Below are 13,050 nucleotides of genomic sequence, written 5' to 3'. Positions count from 1 at the left end.
GCAAAGGATTGTTGCTCCAGGGGCTGGAGCACATCACCAATGCCCGTTGCCGCAGTGCTGGACTCGGGGCTGGAGGGTGCCCCTGTTAGAATGACCATTCTGAGCTGAGCTATTAAACCAGTGTTCCCGCTCCTGCTCTCAGGTGCCTGCGGAGGTGGCAGTCCCTTTGAAGTTCGGCTAGGGGGATAGAGAGGCAGTGTGCCAGCCAGCATCCCTTCTGTCACTAGGGCTGCGTGTGCGCGAACACTCGCGGCGTGGCGGTGGCAGCACGGGGGGCAGAAGGCACTGGCCGCCACGAGGATGAGCCCAACCAAGATGTTAGATCTTGTGCTACGAGGCACCACTCTGTATATCGCCTCAAGCTGGAAATAAACACTTAGCCAGCGCTATGGGCGGGCAGAGACTTTCCTCGGGGTCCCGAGAGCTTGGGGAATGGCTTATTGGTAGGACCAGTAAAAGCTGACGCATCCTGCCCAGGCGCCATGTTCCCAAGGACAGAGCCAGCCACACACATTTGTTTTCATCCACATGCGGCTCAGTCGTTCATTCCGGCTCTCCGGCGCCTGAGGCCAAACCCTGACAACAGATGCTCAAGAGCAGCTCTCGTAGGGCTTGCTGGAGCTATGTGCCCTCAGCCGAAGGCAGCAGCTGGCTGCAAACGCTGATCCTCGCACGGAGTCACCAGTTTTTCAAAAGAGCCCGTTGTTCTCAACAGGAGCTGATGGGCACTAACCGGTTTTGAAAATCATTGGGGTCTGTCTGTCTGTCTATCTATCTATCTATCCCCATACACCCCCCCATCTGTCTATCTATCCATCCCATACCCCCTCTCTATCTATCTATCCATAGCTCACCTTAACTGATCACTCTCGTTAGAGTGTGGATGGTAACACCCATTGTTTCATGTTCTCTGTGTACATTATCTATCTATCTAGCCCCATCCACCCCCTCGATCTATCTATCTATCTATCTAGCGCCATACACCCCCTCTATCTATCCACAGACGTTCTCTCTCTCTCTTTGTTCAGATCTCATTGTGTCTGATTTCCCCCTCCCCGCTTCCCCACGTTCTCCCTTCCTGTAGCATTTGGCAGCGCATCTGCCTGGGACATTTCATAGATGTGGGCCCAGTTTGCAGAGTGTGGCTCCACGTCCAGGTTGCCACCACCCCACCGCGCAGCGAGCCGGACAGGCAGCGGGCTTTGGCCCACTGCAGTGGGAGGGAAGCAGAGTGGCCTTGGGCTGGGGCTGTCGCGGGGAGGGGGTTGCGCCTCACAGCTCTGCGCCGTGGGACAGCATCACACTGCCACTGCCAAGTACTCTGAGAGCACTCATGGCATAAAGCAGCAGAGACACCTCCGTGCTCCGGGGGGGGCCCTTTAACTGGGTGCATGGGGGGCAGGCAGGGAGGAGCAGATTGGGCCCTTCAGTCCATCCGCCATATCCAAAGCCATTGACCATCACGCCGGGGACATACAGCTCGGGCCCTGCATGCACTCACCCTGACACCCCCTGCCTCAGGGGCGCAGGGTAGGCTTTGGAGGCTCTCCCCCCCCCGACCCTGCACTGTCACACGTTGCCAGGAGAAGCCCCAAGTAGCCAAGGGGGGCAGCAGGCAAGAGTCTCTGTTTTGTTTAATTAGTGTAATTAGCCTCATGTTTGCCAAGTGCTGTGGAAATAGACAGGGCGGGGGAGTGCAGTGTGCTGGGATTGGGGGGGGGGCGGCTTGCTCCCCTGAGGAGAGGATCAGAGGCAGGTGCTTCAGCAGCAAAGACTGAAAGCTGGGGAGGAGCAGGACTAAAGACCCTGCAAGCTCAGGAGCAGAAATGGAATACAAGGGGCTGGTGGCAGGGGGCTGGGACGTGGGGATATGCAGCGGGGGGGCGGGATGTGGGAATATGGAATGGGGGGACTGGGACATGGGGATATGGAACAGGGGGACTGGGACATGGGAACATGGAGTGGGAGGGCTGGGACTTGGGGATATGGAGTGGGGGGGCTGGGATGCGGGGACATGGAGCGGGGGGGCTGGGATATGGGTATATGAAGCGGGGGCTGGGATGTGCGAACATGGAGCCTGGGGGCTGGGACATGGAGCAGGGAACTGAGATGTGGGAACATGGAGCAGGGGGGCTGGGACGTGGGGACATGGAGCGGGGAGGCTGAGATGTGGGAACATGGAGCAGAGGGGCTGGGACGTGGGGACATGGAGCGGGGAGGCTGAGATGTGCGGACATGGAGCAGGGGGGCTGGGACATTGGGGAGGGGGGCTGGGACATGAGGACATGGAGCAGGGGGGCTGGGACTTGGGGACGTGGAGCAGGGGGAGTGGAGCTGGGATGTGGGGAATAGATCAGGAGGGGACAAAAACTCCTGAGCACGGAGGCATGAAGAAGGCGCCAGGTTATGGAGCCAGTGAAAATCCTCCCTGTAGCTGCTCAGCAGAGCAGTGCCCCGCCCAAGCCCCCAGAGCACCAGCTGATGTGCCCTTCCTCTGGCTGGCCAGATCGCCCCTGAGTGTCCCTCCCTGGTGGCCCGGGCAGCGCTGGCTCAGGGCTGCGCTGGAAAGGAGCATCTCCCCATCGGTGTCCGGGCCATATGGCCAACAGCTGCCTCTGGCTCCTGCAAAGGGCTCATCTCGCGAACAGAGCGGAGTCAGACCCTCCTCCGTGGACTGGTCAGCGCAGAGTCTGGGCCGGAACGAGATGCTACATGATAGGCAGCATGTTACCTGCCCGGCATGCGACCCTTCATGTTACATCACAGGCAAAGAGGGTTTGCCACGCTGGGCCAGCCCTGCCCCCGCCCCACCCCCAGCAGGGGCCCAAACCTGATGCTTTCAGAGGCAGATGAACATATTAACTGGGATTATGCAGAATTCCCGGGGGGGGGGGGAGGGGAGACTGTCTTGCTGACCCTGCTGGGGCATCACTTTACGTGGGAGAGGCTGGTGGGCCTTGGCCTTTGACTCTGGCTAGTGCAACTGGAAAGTCTTGTTTGGGCCAGGAGGCATATATAGCGCCATCACTTCCGGCCGGATTGCCCCTCGCCCTGCCCCTGTGGACCCCCCCACACAATGAGCCTCCAATGCTGGGCAGTGGGGAAACAGGCTCCCTGCCTGTAGCCAGTGTCCTGACAGCAGCACATGTCCCTCTGCGTTTGGGGCAGCGGCCAGGCTGCTGGGCCTTTGGGAGGAGAGACTCCCCCAGACGCTCAGGGCCAGTGTGACCACTAGGTGAACTAGGCGGCAGCACCGAGATTTGGGGGTGCCAAAAAGCGGTGCCCCGAAATTATTTTTTTTACACTATTGCTGGAAAATGAACGAACAAAGAAAAGAGAAACGTCGAATTTGCATTTTAACTTGTTGTTCTTCTCGTGTGCATTACAGCCATAGCCTATGGCAGCTCTGCGTTGCGGGCACAAAGTGGCGATGATGTCATTTTTCTCATCACGCGCCGCCATTACCCGTTCTGACAGGCTGTTTATAATGCCAAGTTTACTAGTTTTCGGAGGTTGTCGACGGAGGCTAACTGCTTTTGTTGAGTTGTTTCAGATCTAAGTCTCTGGCAATTGCTGCTGCATCATTTCACTAATACTTTGTGTCAGTTGTGTGTGTATGTTAAGTATTTGAGTGTATATGTTCATCATGTGCGAATATGTGTGCGTAAGTTGTTGAAATTTGTCATAATGATATTGTGAGGAGTTGTTGTACTACAGAGTATCCGCCATTCTAATTTTATAAATTTTATTAATAACAATAATTGGATATTCTAAAGGTAGAATAAAATGTAGTAGATTTTCATATGAAAGAATGAAGGAAGGAAGTATATGTGAACAATGCCACATTATGCAGTATTCATTTTTGAAAATTTATAATAAGCAATGCTCTGAGGGGAGGGACGGGGAAGGGGGGGCGCAATGTGGAAGTTTCGCCTAGGGCGCAAAATATCCTTGCACCGGCCCTGCAGACAGCGGGCTTCCCTCCATCCGCGCGCACACGCTCGCCGGGAGCCTGGCTCGAGATCTGGAGCTGGTCCCAGAGATTGGGGGCTTTGAATCGGCCCGTTGTTGAGCTGGGGACCCTGCTGTGAAAATCGGATCCCACGCCCGATTCAGAGCCAGACCCGGCTGGTGAAGGGGAGACTCTGTTCGGGGAAGCAGCCAGAAGTCAGGCTGCTCCTCCACAGCACCCCCAGCCCTCGGGAGCCTGTCGATTTGAGCAACCTGGGCTCTCCCTGCTTCAGCCGGGGGAGACATACCAAGGATGTCTATGCAGCAAGTCTCAGCACCTTGGTCAACTGACTCCAGCTCACGCTGTGGAGGTGAACGTAGCAGTGTTGACTTGGGCTGGAGCCTGGGTGCCGAGACCCTCCCCCTGCCAGGTGTGTGGGGAAAGCCGGGAGAAATGAGAGGGAAGAGGAAATGTTCTTCTGGTATCTGAACTGCTTCCAACTCCAGAAAAGGGGGGTGGTTTGGAGCGCAGGATCGGGAGGGGGGTGTTTGGGGACTAGTTTCAGGGGCAATGGGCAGCATGCTTTTGAGGCAAGGGCTTGAACCCCCCAGTTTGCATGTGGGAGGAAAGTTCTGGGGGTTTGCTGCTGAAGTGGGGCAGAGAGTCAGATTGCATTTGGGGTGCAGGTTGGGGGTAGGGCCTCAGGTCAGTGTTCAGGGCAAGGGCTTGGTTTGACCACCCGTAATCCAGAGACAGGAGGCTCCCTGATTTGGGCTTATGGTCACTGTAGAGTCGGGGGGTGGGGGAGCACAGAATCACAACAGACACCAGACTTGAGAAGAAGAAATGGCCACCGCCCTGAGTCCCTCTCCTCTCCCACTAACAGGTGGAGCCTTTGCTAATCCCCCCCAGATACATTTTTCCCCTCCTGGCTGCCAATTTAATCTGGTGGAGGGAGCGAGTGAGTGCAGTGCCCTGGCAGCAGCCGCTGCAGCCTGCCTGGTATTAGCTGGAACAAAATAGGGCAGAACCGCAATCTGTGCGGATGGGATGGGACTGGGATACATAATAAACAGCAGTATTGGGGGGGGGGAGGTGAGGCTCCGCTCCTCGGCTGGCGACACGCTGCATCCGTGGCGAGGATTTTCGGAGAACGTGGGAAGCGTAAGCAGTCCAGCCAGATGTATTGTGTCATTCCCTTTTGAAAGCAAAGGAACGCGGGGGGGGCACACTGAGGCTAATAGGCCTGCAGCCAATGAGCTGTCTGCCTTTGGCACCACTAAAGCCTGGGATAGTGAGCAATCAGGCAGGTATTAGAGGGAGGAAAGCTCCCAATTGAAAATGCTGTTGTGTGCAAAAGGCAGATGGGGATCATCCCCCCTCGCCCCCACCTCCCAGCCCTGGGGAGTCATGGGCACAGCGACCTAGGCGCTGATGGGCAAAAGGAGAGAATGTGATGCCAGTGTTGCCTGGGAGCCGCCGGGAGATCAGGTGAGGAGCATAGAGAGCACTTGCCGGGAGTTGGCATAACGAGCCGATCCCAAGTGGCTGGGCAGGGCTCCGGAGTCAGGAGGCGTCAATGCCACCCTGCACCATCCTTTCATTTCCCCAGGCCTCACAATGCTGCGCTCGCTTCCTGGGGCCTCTCCCCCCGGGGGCAGGATGGCATACACCCGAGAGCACCGGGGCTGGTGCCCGGACTGATCCCACGGGGATGGTCAGTGGCTGCGATGGGGTTTCACCATGGTCGCGTTCCAGGAGCAGGATCTCACGCTGGCTGAGACTGGCCCTGAAACGCCAGCACCTTGGAACTAGAGCTGGGTGGATTTCCAAAGGCGGGGCGGGGGTTGCACCCAAGGGTCTGGATCCTGCTGGGGTCTGCAGCACTCAGGGGATTTCAGCTGGGCACTGGGACTGGGGAGGTGCCTGGAGACAATGAATGCAGGAGATGGGTGTGGTTGGTTTGGACATCGGATGAATGGTTGGGGGGTGGGACGGTTCCATTTGGGCCAAGGCCTGGGATGCACTTAAGGTTTGAGGGATGGTTCAGTTTGGGGCAGGGGTTGCCACCTGTCCAGGTTTGCCTAGGATCATCCCCTTCTTGGGGTAGCTTAGCCAGGAACTCTGCCAGGGTGCTCAGGACATCCTGCCAGCTAGCCAGTTTTATGCCCCGTTCCAGAGGCGGTGCTGGCAGTGCTGGCCCCTGGGCATAGGGGTCCCCTGCGCTGCAGAAGTTCCCCGGAGGACATAATACCATGCCCTGCAGCCCTTATGGACCAGCCTTGCTGGCCATGGGGCAACAACAAGCAGTGCCCATCATTTCAGGACAACCACTGACACCCTCGGGTGCTTGGTAGGGTGTCATGGCTAGTGTAGCACCCAGCAGGCTGCTGAGGAGAGCCGATCGGGACTATTTCAACCCCCAAATGGCTTTTCAGCGACAAACGCCAGTTCGTCAAAACCGAAACCTGTTGTAGGAACATGCTGGGTTCAAAGGATCAGGATGGAATTTCTGGTCCAAAGCAGACAGATGCTTCTTCTTCGCTGAATGACCGTCTTCACTAAGTCCCCAGTCATGGAGCAGGCCCTGTTCGCGCTTGGTACAACACAAACAACAAGAAGACAAACCCTGCCCCACAAAGCTTCTGCAGTGAGAGACCCTAAAACGACCCACTGGCTCCAGCCCTCCCTTGGGATGTGCCTGACTCAGAGTAGGGCCTTTAACCTGTTCCCCCCCATCCCATGTGCATCGCCAAACCCCTGGGCTGCAGGCTGGCTCTCATTCTAGGGAGTCACAGAAAAACTTCAAAGGGTCTCAGGTTTTGTCCCGCTGCAGAACAGGAACATTTTTGAAACTTCAAAAAAAAAAATTGTGGGACGGGAAAAATGTTTCCCACCTGTCTCTGGTGCTGAGACCTTTGAACCTTTGGCCGGGGCTCGGGGTTTGCTCCTGCCTGGATGAGCACACGGCCTGTATTAGAGATGGGGCTGAAGTCAAACCCTGACCTGAACAGTGAGAAAATCTGGTGCCAGATCCCAGCTTTGCTGCTGGGGCCCAACTCTCCCTGTCCTGAGTATTGGAGGTCAATGCTTCCTGTGCTCTTCATCCCATCTGACCCTCCTCTGCCTCCCTCAAGAAGAAATCAGGAGAGGGAAGGAACAGGGTGGGAGGTATTTGAAAGGAAGAATGGAATTTCCAGCTATTTCTGTTTTGTAATGAAGGGAGCTGCATTCCCCACTAATAGAGATTAAGCGCCAGGCCGGTCCCAGGGTGGCTGACTGCTGCCCCGCTTAACCCCTTGGTAACAAGAGCTGTGGAATGTTCCATCCTAAACAAAGGAAATTGGTGTTACATTTTCCATTCTGGATCCAGCCTGAAAGGGACCCGGGGGCATATTTCAGGGACTGGGAGGCTCGAAGGCTCGCAAAGGAGCTCCAGACCCCGTCGCGTTGCATGCAAGGTTGCTGGGTTGAATCCAGCCCTGAGCGGAAAGAGCTGGAATACCATGGTGGGCGTGTGATGTGAGATGAGTTGCTAGGTCCTCAGACCGTATCCTAGTGGCTGCCTTTCCACTGTACAGGAGCCAGCATAACAACTGGCCCCCTCGGTGGTGCTCACAGCAGATGGCTCAGAGAGCGGGAATGCCCCTCCGTGCTCAGGACCTGCATGTCTCCTTCCACATGTACACCTCCCCTCACAAGGCCTGGTGAGCCCCCAGAGACATGGCCCGTCTGGTGTGATTAGCCATCAACATGATGCCAAGGGACCTGATTCTCATCTCACCCTGGCAGAAGCAGCTCCCTGGAGACCATGGAGTCACAGCGGCACTAAACCAGCGTCCCAGAGAGCAGAATGAGGCCCAGAGTGATGAAGATCCTGCAGAGAGCGGAGGGAGCTGTCCGTGCTGTACACAACCCAAGCATCGGGGCCAGGCCGCAGGACAGGCACAAATGCCAGGGCCGCTTCACGGGGAGCTTGGCTGTGTCCACTGAGAAGCCGGAGGAAGGCCAATCAAAATCCAGTGAAGCCAAGGGGAGGGAAGCCACGTCCGGCCTCTGCTCTTTTCCTGACTTTTCAAATTATAACATTTTAACTTCTACGTTTCCAGAGAGCTTCCCTGCCACAGTGGAATTTCACCTGGCTTCATCCTAGAGCATGTAATAAAACCACGGTCCCCGTGCCACACGCTGTGATCGGTCACGATCTTCACAGCTGTGACAAGGGTAGAACCTCAAGCCACACCAGCCCAGCCCCTGCCCATCATTCCGGGGAGATAGACCCTGTGTTCTGCAGGCACCAGGGGTTTCCAAGCCCACACATGAGCGTCCACTCTGCAGGGTTTGCGATCGCTGGACCTGGGTCTAACGTCGGGGCTAATGCGTCCGTACTGCGCTATGCCGACCTTCTGAGTCAGGGCTGCAGCTCAAGCTGAGTCCACACTGCAAAATGACAGGGCTTGGGTCACCCCTCGGCAGCATAGCTCCTCTAGTGCCACAGTGGGGCAGCAGATCAGACTCGGAAGGAAGTGCAGCAGCTACTGAATAACTGTCTGGACCCGTCTGCTGTCGCTTGTCTCATCTTGTGAGCTGTTTGGGGCAAAGGCTGTCCTTTTGGGCTGAGTGCATACAGCACCTGCCACCGGAGGGTCCTAGTCCACGATGACAGCTCCCTAATACAAGCAATAGTGCTGCTCTGTGCTTGTGATGGGACCATGTGCTCCAGCTCCCTGCAACCTCCCATAGACCAAAGCTTGTGTTTCAGGCGTGGACTCTGGCTAGGTTGCAGCGGACCTCACTTCCTAGGGAAGCCGTCTCTGGGAAGTGCCCATGGAGACACCGAGGCTCTGTCCAGGAATGTGCTGGCTGGCCAGCCTGCTGCTCCCACAGCTCCTTGACAGCGCTGAGCCTCTCAGACACAGATCTCACACTCACGCTGCCTGGTAATGAAGCGATCTGGGGCGCAAACGTGAGTGGCAAATGGCTCTTTTTTCTCCCTTTGTTACCCTTTTAACCGAGCACAAAGCATCTTTAAATCCCACCTGGTCAGAGGCTTTTTTCGAGGCAGCTGCAGCACCGTAAGGGGCGGGAAGCACATCTGACCGAGAACAAAGCAGCCGCAGCATCGCCAACCTGGGGGTGATGGACTTGAAAATATTATTAGCGCTGAATGCAGCTCAGACATGGGAGGGGCAAATGCTGAGGTGAGGAGTGTATATATGGGGGGAGGGGAGGGGGCTTGTGCAGGGGTGGGGGGGTGAGTTAGTACTGTGTTTGTGCGTGTTGTGTCTCGGGTTTGTGTGAGTGTGTTTGGCAAGGGGGGATGAGTGAGCAGATGTGTATTGTGTGTGTGTGTGTGTATACACACCCATGCCTCTGTGTGAGTCTATGGAAAGGGAGGTGTACGTGTTTGGGGAGAGGGCACTCTGTGTGTGTGTGTGTGTGTGTGTGTGTGTGTGTGTGTGTGTGTGTGTGTGTGTGTGTGTGTGTGAGCCCCTGTGTGCGGTGGCATGTGGGTGCCCCTGTGTATGTGATCTGTGCATGGCTCTATGTCTACCTGTGGCTAGTGGGAGGATGGAGGGGATAGCCAACTAGTGGGATCCTGCCTGTTCGGCCTACCCTGCCTGCTGCCTGCAAGACGGGGTGCATTTCCCGTCCCTTCCCCAGCGCATGCTCAGGGGAACGGCAAGGTGAGCTGACTTGGGATGACAGAGAGGGTCTCCCAGACAGCCATCAGCCGGTCACCTCCCACAGCGGGTAGTAAATCCTATTGCTTAAAAATTCAGCAAAGGTGAGTGATCTTTATGGCAGTGGTTCTCAACCAGGGGTCTGGGGCCACCTGGGGGGCCGCGAGCAGGTTTCAGTGCATCCGCCAACATTAAATTCGCTGGGGCCCAGGGCAAAAAGCTGAAGCCCCACCGCATGGGGCTGATGCTCGGGTCCCTGAGCTCTGCCACTCGGGGCTGAAGCCGAAGCCTGAGCAACTTGGCTTCACGGGAGCCCCCATGCAAGACCCCAGGCAACGGCCCTGCTTGCTACCCCCTAATGCCAGCCCTGGGTTTTATACGCAGAAAGCCAGTTGTTGTGGCACAGGTGGGCCATGGATTTTTTATAGCATGCTGGGGGCAGGAAGCTCAGAAAGAAAAAGGTTGGAAACCTGCTTTCCGGGCCAGATAAATACAGAGACAGGGACTCCTGGGGAGCACCAGCGGCCCGCTCTGTGCTACAGAATGTTAGTGGGGCTGAACGCCAATGGCCGCCTTCACTGTTGCCCTGGATTTTTCTAAGTCCGCACTGGCTGCTGAGTCGGGGTCAGGAGCGTGTTGCGTTGCGAACTGTCACGTGCGCAATGGGAGAGAGCGAGCACATCCGGAGGGGCAGCCCCGCGGGCAATGATAAAATACCAGCCTGAACCCAGGCCTGAAATTCCCACCAGACCCAAAGTTCGGGTCTCAAGAGTGGAGAGGTTGGAAGGAGTCTTCGATCATTTGCCCAGCACGAGATATCGCTTAGCAGACAACTATTGCTTCATACCTTTGGGCTGGTCTCAACTACGCAGCTTATGTCCACCTAGTTATGTCTGTGTCTACACTCCAGCCGTCCTCCCACCGATGTAAGCGCCCCACTGCACCGACATCATAACTCCACTTCCAGGAGAGGCGTAAGGCTTATGTCCATGAGGTTAGGGCAACACAGTATCTGTGTAGACACAAGCTGTTGGCTGTCTTGTCAATTTCAGGGCTCAAGCCGGGCTGCTACAGCCCAGCTGTCCCCAGCTCCTGGCTGGGAGCTGAGGGAAGAATGGACCCTGCTCCCAGCTGTGGGGAGAAGCCAGCTGGAGCTGGAGTTGTGAAACTGACAAGGCTGCTCTGCTCCCGGTGGAGAGCGGGTAGGGCAGAGGCCCAGGGCAGGGAACGGGAAGCAGTTGCAGAGGGGTGAGGAGCCCGTCAGGAGCCAATGGGGCAGCCAGGCTCCTGGCAGGGAGCAGCCAATGGAGCTGAGAACCCACGCTCTCAGCCCCCTACACCGCCCTTAGATTGATGGAAGCACTCCTGGTGAGGATGCACACCACCGACCCCAGCAGGGTAGTGTGAACATGCATCACCACAGTCACTACCTATAGTAGATCGACGCACATTTCTAATGTAGTCATAGCTTGTGTGTGTGTGTGTCGCACTGGTGAAAGGTCTGAGTGGGGCAGCCCTTCAGGAGGCCAAAGGTTTCACTTTATCCTAGTGTCACGGAGTCCCTGGGCGATGCTCTGGAACTGCTCCCCACAAAGCCAGGCAGGACTTTGGGGAGCCTCCTCTCCCTTGGAGCAGACTTGTTCAGGGCAAGAAGCTCACACGGCTTCACCTCTTGGGTCTGACCTTGGAGCATTCAGCATATGCCCCTCCGTGAGCTTCCCACAGTGAGTCCACCCAGCGGAGTCCTTGCCTGGGGAAGCCAGAGGGTCCTGCACACCCACTTCACAGTCAGACGTGACTTGCCAACGAGCAAAACAGAAGTTTATTAGATGACAGGAATATGGTCTAAAACAGAGCTTGCAGGTACAGAGAACCAGACCCCTCAGCTGGGTCCCTTCTGGGGCCCAGCGAGCCAGACACCCCCGTCTGCCCTCACTTCCCATCCCCAGCCAGCCTCAAACTAAAACCCCCTCCAGCCCCTCCTTTCTGGCCTTTGCCTCTTTCCCAGGCCAGGAGGTCACCTGATCTCTTTGTTCTCCTCCACCTTTAGCATCCCCTTGCTGTGGGGAAGGGCCCGGGCCATTAGTTGCCAGGAGACAGAGTGTCAGCCAAAAACTGAAGAACCCCCACAGTATTCAGAGGAAACATTAAGAATAGCCCCACTTCATTACACCTACCAACAGATGCAGCAAGGCAAGTGCACACACACGGACACACATGCACACGCGCACACACACACACACCATGCCTTGATTGCATGTCTCAGTCAGCCCTGGGTCTCTCTGCTGAGTGTAATACCCAAGAGCCACAATAAACACAATCTGTGCTGAAGGGTTTTGCTTTACAGATACATGACCACTGGGGCCTGGCCTGAGAACCAGGAAACTCATCTCACGAAAGGAGCAACATATGAAGTTGTTGTTGGTTGCTATATTTTAAAAAAAACATTGCAAAAACTAAGAGGTTCTGAAGTGGCTTCCCTTTTGCAGGATTCCAAACCACAGGCATATTTTTTGTGACATTTTTCATTGTAAAGGTCAAAACTGTTACTAAAAAAAAAAAACAGTTGTTGAAATGTCTTTTTTACCAAAAACACGGGGTTCTTTGGCAAGCAAAAAATGTCACTAACACTTCTGAAAATGGTGTAGCTAAAAATGTTGATAAAATTGTCCTGGGCAAGAAAACCCAAATTTAGAAAGCCAGCAGTTTTTCAGGACTTTTTTTTTTTTTAAGGATATCCATTGTTTTATTACTGACCCCGTCTGGATGGGAACAAGAAATACTGCATATCCCATTCAGCAGTTCTAGCCAACTGGTATACTGTCGATGTGACGAACTGGGAAAGTTCTTAATGTTTTCTCTGAATACTGTATTGGTGCCTCAGTGTCCCCATGGCAGTTCTTAAGTATCTGGCAGAGCCAAGGGCCAGTGCACCTAAATGCCTGACCCTCTGTCTCCTAGCAACTGATGGCCTGGGCCCCTCCTCTGCAAAGGTGCCAGCTGAAGGTGTTGGAGACAAAGGGATCAGGTGACCTCCTGGTCCGGGGAAAGTGGCTGAGGAGAGAGGAGGGGCTGGGAGGGGTAGTTAGTCTGGAACTGGCTGGGGTCAAGGGTGGAGGGCAGACCTGGGGGTCTGGCTCACTGCCCCCCAGAATGGACCCAGCCGAGGGGTCCGGTTCGCTGTATCTACAAGCTCTGTTTTAGACCCTGTTCCTGTCATCGAATAAACCTCTGTTTTACTGGCTGGCTGAGAGTCACGTCTGACTGCAAAGTGGGGGTGCAGGACCCGGTGGCTTCCCCAGGACCCCGCTGGGGTGGACTCGCTGTGGGAAGCGCACGGAGGGGCAGAGGATGCTGAATGCTCCAAGGAGAGACCCAGGAGGTGAAGCCGTGTGAGCTTCTTGCCCTGAACAA

General features: G+C 55.8%; 1 protein-coding gene across 4 annotated transcripts in view; it reads left to right on the top strand.

Moving 5' to 3' along the window:
- LINGO3 (leucine rich repeat and Ig domain containing 3) overlaps window positions 1-13,050 on the top strand; it is a 106,450-nt gene that overhangs the window by 77,234 nt on the left and 16,166 nt on the right. For 2 of the 4 annotated variants that reach the window (XM_050934358.1, XM_050934355.1), the window contains exon 1: window positions 8,773-8,918. The exons of the other annotated variants lie outside the window; for them this stretch is intronic. The gene's annotated coding sequence lies outside the window, so the exon portion shown is untranslated. Of the gene's footprint in view, window positions 1-8,772; window positions 8,919-13,050 lie in introns of those variants that run through there. 4 annotated transcript variants of the gene reach the window in all.

Source organism: Gopherus flavomarginatus, chromosome 24 (genome assembly GCF_025201925.1).
Source record: "Gopherus flavomarginatus isolate rGopFla2 chromosome 24, rGopFla2.mat.asm, whole genome shotgun sequence".
NCBI lineage: Eukaryota > Metazoa > Chordata > Testudines > Testudinidae > Gopherus > Gopherus flavomarginatus.
Note: the sequence above shows the minus strand (reverse complement) of the source record. Positions and strands in the feature narration are given on the sequence as shown.